Consider the following 12156-nt stretch of genomic DNA (forward strand, 5'->3'; position numbering starts at 1 on the left):
GCACCCTTGCTTTTGTCCTAGCACCCCCTTTATGGCTCTGAGGCACCCCCTCACAAGGGAGCCCCACCTGGCAGGCAGGAGGGGGCCACAAAGCACTAAAGTCCTAAATTCCCACCTGGCAGGGGGAGGGCAGCGTAGAGCCCACTCCCCACTTCCTGGCTGACCTTCCGTGCCCAGGTGGTGCGGGGCGAGGGGGATCTGCCGGTCCCTACAGGAGTCGCTGGTGCTGTGGGCGTTCATTCACATTCTCTCTACGGTCCCCACACACGATAGGATTTATCTTGATTTGCTGTCTTTGAATTGAGTCAACTCTTTTGTATGCTCGGTGAATTGCCCAGCTGCTGGCGGGGAGCGGAGAGCGTGCCGGGGGTACTGAGGCCGGGAATCAGAGGCGGGCGGGGGACAGGAAGCGGGGAGGGGGCTGCGGGCGCCGGCGGGGACGAGCCAGGCTGCGCCGGGACACGAGCGGCCCGAGGTACGGGCCGGGCAGCCCACCCGGGCGGCCGGGGGCACCGCCGAGGCCTGCCCGGCCCCAGGGAGGAGCCCCGAGGGGCCAGGAGGCTCAGACCTGGGGGCAAAGCTGCCCTTCGGGCTCTGCTCCGGACCTGCTGTGTGACGTGGGGCAAGCCTCTGGGCCTCTCTGTAACTTGCGGAAAGGGGGCTTCCGCACACGCAGGTTGTGAGGGTCAAACTAAGAGGGAAGAGTGCGCCGAGCCTCTCGGAGTTTTCCCAGAGGTTGGGGTGAGTGAGGGAAGGAAGGGGGGCCAGGACTGGGGAGAGGGTGCCAGCCCTACCTGTCCGCCCCCCGCCCCCCCCCCCCAGCTCTCTGCCCCCGGATCCCTACCTTCTCCTAGGTGGGCCGGACAGCCGGGCCGAGTCGGGTCCTGAGGACGCCTGGTCTTTGCTTAAAGGGGAGGGGTCGTGGGTGGCTCTTCCCGGCCACAGCTGTTGCGCGCTCCCCTACGCGGAGGGCGGCCCCGCCCCCACTCGGACGTGGGTGGAAGGGCTGGAGAGGGGCCGAGAAGGAACCCTCCTGCGCTTTCTAGTACCTCCCCTCCCGCTGCCCTCCCCTCCCCCTCCCCCTCCGCTCGGCGGCCGGAGGGCAGGAGCGCGGCCGTGAGGAGGCCGGGCGAGCGCAGGGGGTTCTGGAGGGAGGGGGGAAAGGGGAGGCGCGAGACTCCGAGCCGGACTCGAGCAGGGAGGAAGAGGGGGTGGGAGGGAGCGCGCAGGGGAGGGGGAGCGCAGGGGAGGTGCGCGAACACCAGCCACGCTGCCCGCGAGGCGAGGGGCGGGGCGGCGCGCGCGGATCGATGGGCGAAGCTGGGGAGGAATTTCAATCCCCGGAGCGAAGTTAGAGCTTGAAGGACGGCGGCGGTGGCGGCGGCGGCGGGCGCAGCCCCGGAGCGGCGGCCGGGCGAGCAGGTAAGTGCGGAGCCCGCGGAGCCCGAGTCCACGCGGGACTGGGGCCGAGCCTGGGCGCGCGGGAGTCCAGCCACTCCCGGGAGCGGCGCGGCGGGCCCCGCACCTCGCGTCGCCCGCGCGCTCTCCCTACGCCCCCCGGCCCTAGTGCGCCCAGGCCCAGCGCGCCCTCCGAGCGCAGCGGGCAAAGTTGGAGGAACTTGGCGGCGGCGGCGGCGGCGGGGAGAGCGGGGTCCTGGATAGGGGTACCGCTGGCGCCCCCGGATCGCCCCTGCCCCTCGCACAACTACTCCTCGCTAGGACCTGCCCCTTCCCCAGCACCTCTGCCCCCTCGTCGCTCCGCATCCCACCCTCGCCCAGAGCTGCTGCTCCCTGCGGTCGACCCGGCGCGGCCCTTGCCCTTCCCCAAACCTCCTCGGCCGAGAGTCCCTGAGCTCCGTCGGTGCCGGTGTCACCATTCCTGCCCTGTCTGCCCGCTCTCCGACGTTGCGCGCCTCCCCACTAGGCACCCCGGGACGGTCCAGCTTTACTCGCGGGAGGGGCCGCATTCTGCGATCGGGGAGCCAAAGCCCTGGCGTAGGGGTGGGGGCGGGGGCGGGGGCCTTTGCTAAGAACCTGGTGGATGTTCTCCACCCCTCCCCCACCTCGGACCCGTTTTCACTGTCATCCCTTGGGGGAGGGGTGCTGAGCCTCCTTGCCCCAACCTGCCTCTAAGGACGCAGGTCCCCCCTTCCATCCTGTGAAATCCGCAGGTCACCTGCTCGCTGCTCAGGGTGGGGCCCCTTGCAGGTGTTCCCCCTCCAAAACAGACCGACAAGCCTCTGCCATCAAAACCAGACTCTTGCCGGCATCAGCTGTGTGACCTTGGGGCAGGTAAACCTCCCAGAGCCTCAGTTTCCAAGGCTGTAAAATGGGGGTACATTGAAAACGTGTGCCTTGTGGAGGGAGCATCACAGGGGAGGCTCAGCACAGGCAGGGCTCCTGGAGGCCTCTCCTCTAGGCGTGGGGGGACCAGGCCAGGTGAAAATGTGCGCCTTATGGAAGGAACACCACAGGGGAGGCTCAGCACAGGCAGGGCCCCTGGAGGCCTCTCCTCCAAGCGTGGGGAGACCAGGCCAGGTGAAAATGTGCGCCTTATGGAAGGAGCACCACAGGGGAGGCTCAGCACAGGCGGGGCCCTTGGAGGCCTCTCCTCCAGGCGTGGGGAGATCAGGCCAGGTTTGCAGCCCCAGCAGAGCCTCAGGTGTGAGCCATCTTCCCTGAGCCCTTGCTTGGATGCAGCTGGGTCTGCCTCTCTCTCTCTCTGTTGGGCTGGGGGCTGGGAAGAAAGCATTAACAAGATCTAAGATCTCAGGAGCCTTGGGGGCAGGAGCTTTGGAAGGCTGCAGGGCGAGGGGGGGATACAAAGGTGGACTTCCCCAGTCTCCTCTCTCTCTGGGGGGGGCTGTCTCCGGTGAGGCCCCAGCCCCAGAGGAAAGGAGCAAACGGGGCTTATGTTGGTTTGAAGCCACAAATAGTCTCATGTTTCCTGCCCAGCCAGCCCCCTGGCCTGCACCCTGGGTCGTTGCAGCTTTCAACTTTTAATTGAACGAGCAATGGGGGACACACTCCCAACCTCATCTCAGGTCTGCATCCTGCTTCATCAGAAGAGGCAACTCAGAGGCAGAGGGACAAATTGCAGGTGGCCCGTGCGTCAGAGGGAGTGCCCACCTGCTCTCTACATTCGGGGGTTGGAGCCGGGCCGGGACCCCAGCACTTGGGTGCCTCACTTTCCTGGGCTCTTGTTAAGGGACGGCTGAACACGCCCTGGTCTCTGGGTCAGGAAGGTTGGCAGTCATACAGTCGGATCCTCTTGGACCCTCTCCTGCCAGCAGCTGTTCAGTCCCCCTGGCCACGGCAGCAGGCCGGCTGCCCGTGTATCATTTAGGATGACATAGCAGCCACAAGCCTGGAGTCCTGACTAGGGAAAGCAGGGATGGGCATCTTATCCTGAGACCTGGCAGATGTGGGCGGTGGGCAAGGGATGTGGTGGGCGCGTGTACCTGGGCCAGGGGATGAGAAAGCCTGATGTCCCTTCCCCAGAGCCCCACAGGAGTCCCTCTGGAAAGCTTAGCAGTTCTTCACAGAGCCTTTAGAAGCTGACGCCCGCCACCTGAGCTGGGGAGAGGCTGCTGCTCCCCCAACTCCCTACCCCCCAAAAAAAACCCAGGTGGCCGGGGCCCCCAGGAGAAACTTGGACCCAGCAGCCCCTCTCTTAGACCCTGGGAATTTGAATCTACATGTCTGCTTGTCAACATCGCCTGCTCCAAGAGAGAAATTAGTGGGGCCAGAATCCTGACGGTGGCTTGGATGTCAGCAGGGTAACACGCGAGTGCCTGCCTGGTCCCACGTCTGTGTGTGTCTCTAAGACACACACACACACCAGCTCTAGATTTCAGTGGGATTTCCTAAACACTCAGGAAACTCCTCAGATCCCTCGGGTCAGGGCCCCTACCCCTACCTTGCAGTCCCCATCCCCTTAGAGGCCCAGAGCCCATTAGCAGAGGACCCTGTTTCTGAGGGCGCGTAGCAGCGGGAGAAATTTACGAGCAGAGGTGCTTGGACTGGGGTGTTCATATATCTCCGCAGGAAACAAACAGGCAGACCCCGTGGTTGCCTGGGCTGGTGGTGGATAATACACATTGGGGGAGGGTGCAGGATGAAAGATGCTGGTGACTGACAGGCAGGAGATAGATCTCCAGGGCCGGGTGATGGGGCCATAAATTTCCAGGCGTGCACCTGGAGCAGATGGTGGCATTGCTGCGCCGTGGACATTGGATACATTTGTCATCTCTCCAGCAACCCCCCCCTCATGCCCCCTGCATCACCCTTCCCTTTTTGTCTCCCGTCATGGATTCCGATTTCTTCCAACAGAAGCTTGGGTGTCACCTGGCCTTGGGCAGGGCTCTGTTGGGGTGGCTGATGGTGGAGCTCATGCAGGGGACTGCAGCCCTGCTGTGGAAGGGACTTTGGTATCGTCCTTCCCAGGACCCACTGTACAGATGGGGGGACTGAGAGGCTGAGGCCGGAGTGGGGTGGGGTACTGTCTGGGGATGCACAGTGAGTGGGAGCAGAGGGTGGCGGAGGGGCTCCTGTGCCCCTGCTGTGTTGGTTCAGTTCTGGTATTTGAGCAGGGCAGGCTGGCCTCGGACACTGCCAGGTACCCTGTGTCAGTGGGCGACTACGTAGGTGAGCAGGAAGTGGGGCGGCGGGTGTGGACACTCACCTCCTCTTTCTGGCCTGCCTGTCACCCTCCACCTGCCCTGCCTGTGTGTGGCCGGCTGAGACCTGGCTTTGCCGAGCTCTCCCGGGGAGGGGAGGGGAGGGGAGGGGGAGGAGTGGGGTTGGAGAGACCACCTGGGACCCAGCAGCCACATGGGGGCAGCAACCGAGGCTCTTGGCCCTCTGAGCTGGAGGGTCCCGAAGGTTATCCAGCAGACGTGTTGAGGGTCCACTGCGTGCTCTGCTGGGGTCTGGGGATGAGACTGTGTGAGGCCCCGGCAGTGGGGTGCTTGTGTCTGGGCTGGGAGACAGCCGATAGGCATGAACACACAAGTACATGTACACCATCCTTCCCAGTGGAGGTCAGCCTGTCCGGCCCCATCTTTCAGAAGGGTCCAGCATCACCCAGGGTCACACGGCAAGCACGTCACGAGGCTGAGGCTGGAATCCTCCTGGGAGCCAGGCCTAGGCTGGCCTCGGGCTTAGAACAGAGGCTGGGGGCAGCGGGGGGCCCCAGAAGGGCCTGATAGCCTCCTTAGGGGGTCAAGAGGGGGCTGCGTGCTCTGGGCCGTTGGGACTGAGGAAGAGCTGTGGGGAAACTGAGTCATCAAGGCTGGCCTGGTGTCTGAGCACTGGGCCCCGCCTGCCCCCAGGCCTCTCCTAATGGCGCCCGCCACCCACCCTGCAGCCGAGACTCCTGGGCTGTTCCGTGCTGGGAGACCCCGAGTCTCTGTCTCATCCCTGCTGGGGCACCTCCCTTCCTGTCCCAACAGTGAGCCTTAGTTGCTAAGAATTTGTGGCCAGTCTGGCCCTCGGGGTTCCCCACCCCGTGAGTGGGCCCCAGCTCCTCCTTGGGGGACTGCTCTGTCCCAAGCATGGGGGCTCCCAGAAGACGGGGTCTGGTGGGCCCTTAAGCATTTAGATGATCTGGGAGGAACCGGCCCCCCAGATCAGCAGCAGGGACCGGGAGCAGCAGAGCTGAGGTGCTGACCAGTAGCAGGGGATGAGAAGAGAGGGGCGTGGCCTGGGAGCACCCAGCAGCCCCTCCCAGCCGTCAATGTGGGGCCATTGAACTTGGTGGAGCCTCTGACTCAATCCCTCCATTAAACAGATTGGGAAACTGAGGACCAGACAGGACAGTGACAGCAAGCCCGGCTCAGCTCTGCTCCCGCGCTCTGCCGCCCCGCCTTGGAGAGGGCAGGGGGTCTTTTTAGACCCCCCCCTTGCCTGGCAGGTGGGGCCCCAGCGGCCCCGCCCTCAGCTCTCCAGCCTCGGGGGAGGGTGTGCATGCAGTGGACCAGCCACGCTCCACCCCTGCTGCCTCTGGGCCCACATTGGTCCGTGCCCCTCTTTAACACTGTCCCCCTACCCCCAAGCACAACTCTGCAGCCCCCCCACCCCAGCTCCAGCGGCTACTTCCGTAGAAGAGCCGGTTGGATAACAAGCATCTACGAAGCCCCCGCCGTGTTGAGAGCTGTCCACCAGTGCTGGAGAGGTGGACGGCATGACAGAGGGCCCAGGGTCTGACCCTGAGAGTGAGCCACTGCGCCCCTGCCTTGGAATGCGGTCGGGTCCAGTCAGAGTCTCCCTCGGGCAGGGAACCCGGGGAGATGATTGATGGCCGAGGCTCCCTCGTGTTTGCTGATAGATCCTGGTTTATTTTCGGCAGGACCGAACCGGGCACCTCTTCCTCCTTGGCTCCCGGTAGCTGAATAAACGTAGACACAGATCCAGGGGCTGGCCTCTTTGCACGTGGGGATGGCGGCGGGCTGGACTGGCCTCAGGGGTGGGGGACCAAGAGCCCTGTCTAGAAGGGGGCTTTCTAGATCCTTTTCACACACAGTGGGCGCTGCAGGGAGAAGGCTTACAGAGCGTGCAGCGAGGAAGTGCCACTGGTCCTGTGTTGTCAGGACAGAGCCTGGAGGACTTCCTGGGAGGGGCAGCGTGGATACCAGAGCTGCCCTCTGCACCCCCCCCCCAGGCTTCCATGCTGCCCTGGAAACCCGAGGGCCAAGGGATGTGCTTCTGAGCCTGTGTTTCCTGTTCCTGGCCTCTGCCATCCCCACTGAGGTGTCTCCCCTACCTCTGATAGCCCTACAGAAGTTTCTGGAAGGGCCCAGCTGCAGTTCAGGGGTAGCTCAGTGTCTGCTCTGCGTCTGGCTGGCCATGCGAGCTGGTGGCTAGCTGCCTTTCTGCTTGTGCCTCAGTGCTTTCGTCTGTCAAATGGGTCTAGAGCAAACGCCCTCCCAGGGTGTTGGGGCTGGAAGTAGAGTCTGGGGCCAGATGCATGGTCCCCGGTCAGGAGGCCCAGGCTGTGGGGTGGGTCCCTTCTCCTCAATGAGCCTGTTTTCTTCTCTGTAAGGTGAGGACTGGGGTGCATGGCCAGCTGTGGTGAGTCTGAAATGGTGATACAAGTTCTGTGAAAGGCAGAGTTGCCACTGATGCTCATGGAATCCTTGGGCCTTTGGTTTTGTCCTGTGGGACCCTCACTCAGGCCTGTGGACCCACTTCCTCTGGCTGCACAAGCCTTGGCCCTCCTGTCCCTTTGCACTCTGCTGTGCAAAGAGGCACGGAAAGAGGAAGCTGGGAGGAGGACAGCAAGTGCAAAGGCCCTGAGGTAGCGAGCACCAGGCTTGGCGTGTTGGAGGAGGGATAAGGCCCACCTCCAGAGGTGCGAGGTCAGAGGGAGACAGAGCCCATCGTGCCTGGGCTGCGAGGGCATCGGAGTTCTTGGGAAGAGGTGGATCTCATTCTGTTTGCCTTGGGAAGCTTTTGGGGAGTTTGAGCAGGTAAGGGACGCAGTTGGCTTCCATGTTTGAAAGGTCCCTCTGGCTGGAGGGGAGGGGAGGAGTCTTAGGGGCATGTGTGGGAAGGAGCCTCCCGGTTAGGAGTGTATGCCAACATCTGGGTGAGATGGGGCAGCCCGTAGCAGGCTGACGGCGCTGGCGAGGAACAGACAGGGAGGCCTGCGCCATCTGTTTTGACATCGCTTTAAAAATTGGAGCTGTGTTCCTGTAGAGAAAAACATTCTGTAAAGCAAAACCCGTATTCCCGTTTATATCGAAATGAGGGATGCATTTGAATAGAGACTGGGATTGCGTTAAGTAAATCCTGTTTTCCGCTGACATCCCTTAACATTTCAGAGATGCCTTTCCAAAGGGAGAGGAAACCCCCCCCCGCAAAAAACAATGGGTGGGTGTGAAACCAGGGGGTGACTTGGCGCCGACCCTGGGGGTGCCGGGTGCAAGTGGCGCTCGGGTTGTTTCCCCAGGCGGCTGGCAGGCGCCTCCTTTCAGAGACGCACTTGTCAGGTCTTAGTGTGCGCGCCCGTGTGTGTGTCTGTGTGCCCAAGTGTGTGCATGTGCATGCCTCCCAGGGACGCTGCTCCTTTGTCCTCTCGGGGACCAGAACAAACAGCAGGTGTAGTCTCACGAGTTACGTTGCCCGATGAAGGGCAAGTTCCAATCTCAGATTCCTGTCTGAGGGCTGAAGTTCTGTAAAATGAATTTCTCGCCTGCTTTTTTTTTTTTTTTTTTTTTTTTTTTTTAGCAAATTCAGTAGAACGGACTGAGGTTTTAAAAGCAAGGGGCATGGAGAGTTCCCAGGGGCCCCCAGTGGCCCCCACGTGGGCCTGGAGCTGGCCGGCTCTGCATCCTGGGGGAGAGGCCAGGGCAGGGACGAGACTCCGTTGGGTTCATTTTGGCTTCCCCACAGAGCAGGAACAGGCTAGATCTGAAGGACATGATTCACCAGAGACAGCTTTTTAGAAAAACATCTCTCCAGAAATCCAGAGGTGCACCCCCCGTCCCCGGCCTCACCCACACGTCAGGGCTGAGACGCCCCAGCCTGGGCAGCTGTACCCAAGCCCTGAGGACACGTGGCTGACACACCCTCGACCTTACCAGCCCACACACACAGCCACAGGGTCTTATGCCCACACAGCCCACTCTGGATGCACAGGTGCAGCCTCTGACACGCACGTGTGCCCGCAGAGCACGCGTCATATACGTGCACTGACACGCAGGCTCCCATCTTCCAGTGCGCGTCCAGACACGCCCGGGGCTTGCACTGGGCCAGGTGCGCCACCGCCTCTGCAGTGCCCTGGACCCCGCACACCTGCACGGCTGCTACAGCCCGCACTCCGTTCGGTGTGTCCTGTGTGTGCTGACACACAGGGCAGCTGTGACGCTGTTTGTCTCCGGGGTCTGCGGTTGGGAGGAGTAGTCCTGGGGGCAGTGTGTGTGTGTGGGCTCCCCTCCCAGAGCCCCACCCACCTCCGGCCAGGGGACCTGCTGCATCGTGGACTCACCTTTGCTGTGCCAGGTGCCGCTGCTGTGCCCTTCCTTGTGGGGTCCTTGGGAAGCCAAAGGCCTGGGAGGGTGGATAAGGTGGACGGTGCTGACCATTGGGGAGGGCACGTCTCCAGGCCGTGCGGGGGTGTCTCATGAGTGTAGACTGTGGAGCCGCAGCCGCCCTGGGCAGGGCTGGGGCCACATCGCTGAGGCGCCCCCAGGTCATCTGGTATGGGCTCTGCAGAAGGTAATGGGCCGTGGGGAAGCCTGGATCCTCAGTGACACCTGCACCTCCCAGAGTTGTATGGCCACGAGGTCGTAGGAGCCAAATTCCGGTCCTTTCAGGTCAGAAGCCCTTCCATCTCCCACTTTCCTCTTGGGAAATGTCTGGAAGTTCTAAATTCAAGGAGAAAACTCCCATTTCTGGGGCCAGGAGGTGGCAGATGTGGGTACTTGGCAGAAAGGACAAAGGCGGCGACGCTTCACACCCAGAGCGTTAGGGCTGTTCCAGCTCCCTCCTTCCGAAAGGGGACACTGAGGCTGGAGGGGCAGGGCCTGACCCCTGGGTGCTCGGCCCCCACCCTCTGGCCTCAGCCTCGCAGGGAAGGCACCTGAGCCTCGTGGGGCACAGCCCCTCCGCCACACGGGACCCCTGGCTCCTTTTCAGCCACCTGCCGCGAGCCTGGCCTCGGGAGGTTCCTAGAACCACAGAGCTCAGCGCCTGTTTGGGCGTGATGATCCCGACCCTGCCTGGCCCCATGCCCAGTGTGGCGGCCCCAGCACCACTGGGAATCTCCCACAGCCGGGGAGGGAGGTGATTGGGCCCAGGCTCGCAGCTCACAAGTGCCAGAACCCAGATCCTTCCGTCTCTGACACCCCCTCGCTCCACCCCGTCCCAGCAGCCCCTCTGCCCATTTTACAGATGGGAGAACTGAGCCTCAGAGTGGAAGGCATCACGGGGGAACTGACTATTGACGGCTCTGGGCCCTTGACTGCGGAGGAACTGGGGCCTGCCCGGAGTTGGGGGTCTGGGGGAACCCACCTGGCTGAGGAGCTTATGGGGTCCAAGCTGCCCGGGTACAACCCCCTGCTCCCTTTCGCTTCCTGCCCAGGGTTCTGTGTGTGCAGAAAGGTACCCCGAGGTCATGGGAGGGGGTCCTCCTGTTTGAGTGAGATCTCAGGACAGCAAAGAGCCTGATGGCCTTGGGGGCTGGTAAGCTGTCCTGAAGGCAGTTCTTGCCTTTGGGATAAGGCTGGTCGCCTAGGTGAGGGCGTCCAGTGGAGGTCCTGGGTAGCGCGTTCAGAGCGCGCCGGCCTGCTTGTTATTTCCCGTTCCCCGCTTTCTGGACGTACCGTGACCGCCTAACCACGTTTCCAAGCCACTGGGAAGGGACTGCTCAGTGGCTTGTGCATGTTTACAGATGTGCACAGCCATGGCCACAGGCGAGTTTCAGACCCTTCCCATGGCCCTGGAAGGTTCCCCACGTCCTGTCCAGCGGTGGGTGGTCCCCGCTCCCCCCGGGCACTGGTCTGCGCTCTGTCTCTCTAGGTTTTCTTTTCTAGGCATTTGGAGAGGGTCAGCCCCACGTTCCCGCAAGGCTTGGTGATGTTGGTCTTTTTTATTACAGACGGGAAGGCTGGTGAGCTGTGCTAGCTCACTGGGGTTTTGCTTTCATTTTCCTAACGAGCAGTGAAGTTGGACATTTTTCTCATGTGTCCATCAGCATTCATATTTTGTTTTTGACAAAATGTCTAAACCTTTTGCCCATTTTAGTGTGTTTATTTGTCTTGCTGAGTTTCAAAGTCACTCAGAATCGTCGTGAGAGTTCTTTCTACTTTCTGGATATAAGTCCTTTATCAGAAGTATGATTTGCAAATATCTTCTCCTGTCTGTATCTTGTCTTTAATTTTCTTCATGGTGTCTTTTGGAGCACAGAAGTTTTTACTTATAATGAAGTGTGATGTACCAGTTTTTTTTCTTTTATGAATCGTATTATTAGTGCTATATGCCTAATCCAAGGTCACAAAGATTTCCTCTGTGTTTTCTTCTAGGAGTTTATTGTTTTAGCTCTTCCTAGGTTTATTGCCCATTTTAAGTTAATGTTTGTAAATGCCGTGTATGGGTCTAAGTTCATTTTTTTGGTATGTGGGTATCCGATCGCCCCAGCACCATTTTTTGAAGAGACTGTATTTTCTGCGTTAAGTTCTCTTGGGACCACACATATAAGGGTTTGCTTCTGGACTCTCAATTTCGCGGATGGATGTGCCTCTTCTTTTGCCAGTACCACATTGTCTTGATTACTGTAGGTTTGTGGCACGTTTGGAAAGTAGGTAGTGTAAGTCCTCTAAATTTGTTTTCCTTTTAAAAATATTTTTGGCTATTCCGAGTCCTTTACATTTCTGTGTAAATTTTAGAATCAGCTTTTGTCAATATAAAAAAGCTTGCTGGAATTGTGATGGGTTTGTTTAATTTATAGACCAATTTGGAAATATTAAGTCTTCCTATCCATGAACATGGACTGTCTCTCCATTAAGTTAGACCTTTATTTTCTCTAAGCAATTTTTTGTTGTTTTCAGTGTGCAAGTCTTGCTAATTAAATTTCTTTTGTTAAATTTCTTTCTAAGTTTTTTTGATGCTATTGTGAATGGAATTATTTTCTTAATTTCATTTTCAGGTTGTTTGTTGGTAGTACTCAGGAATAAAGTTGAGTTTCGTATATTGATCTTTTATTCTGCGACCTTGCTGAATTTAGTTATTAGCTGGTTCCAGCAGACTTTTGTGGATTCCTTAGGGTTTTCTACATACAGGATCATGTCATCTACAAATAAGGGGAGTTTTCCATCTTCCTTTTCAAACTGGATACCTTTTTTTATTTTTCTTGCCTATTGCACTGACCAGAACCTCCGGAATAATGTTGAATGGCAGAGGTGCTGACCTTAGAGGAAAAGCATTCAGTCTGTCACCATTAAGTATGATGTTAGCCGTGGCTTTCCTAGATGGTCTTCATCAGCTTGAGAAGTTCCTTTGTATTCTCGGTTTGTTGAGCATGTTTTCTAAAAAATTTATTTATTGTATTTATTTATTTTTGGCTTCGTTGCTGCACACGGGCTTCCTCTAGTTGCAGCGAGCGGGGGCTACTCTTTGTCGCGGTGCGCGGGCTTCTCATTGCGGTGGCTTCTCTTG

The sequence above is a fragment of the Delphinapterus leucas genome, chromosome 15, assembly GCF_059928025.1.
Source record: "Delphinapterus leucas isolate spDelLeu-1000000601 "Yukka" chromosome 15, BTC_Dleu_Yukka2, whole genome shotgun sequence".
Taxonomy (NCBI): Eukaryota; Metazoa; Chordata; class Mammalia; order Artiodactyla; family Monodontidae; genus Delphinapterus; species Delphinapterus leucas.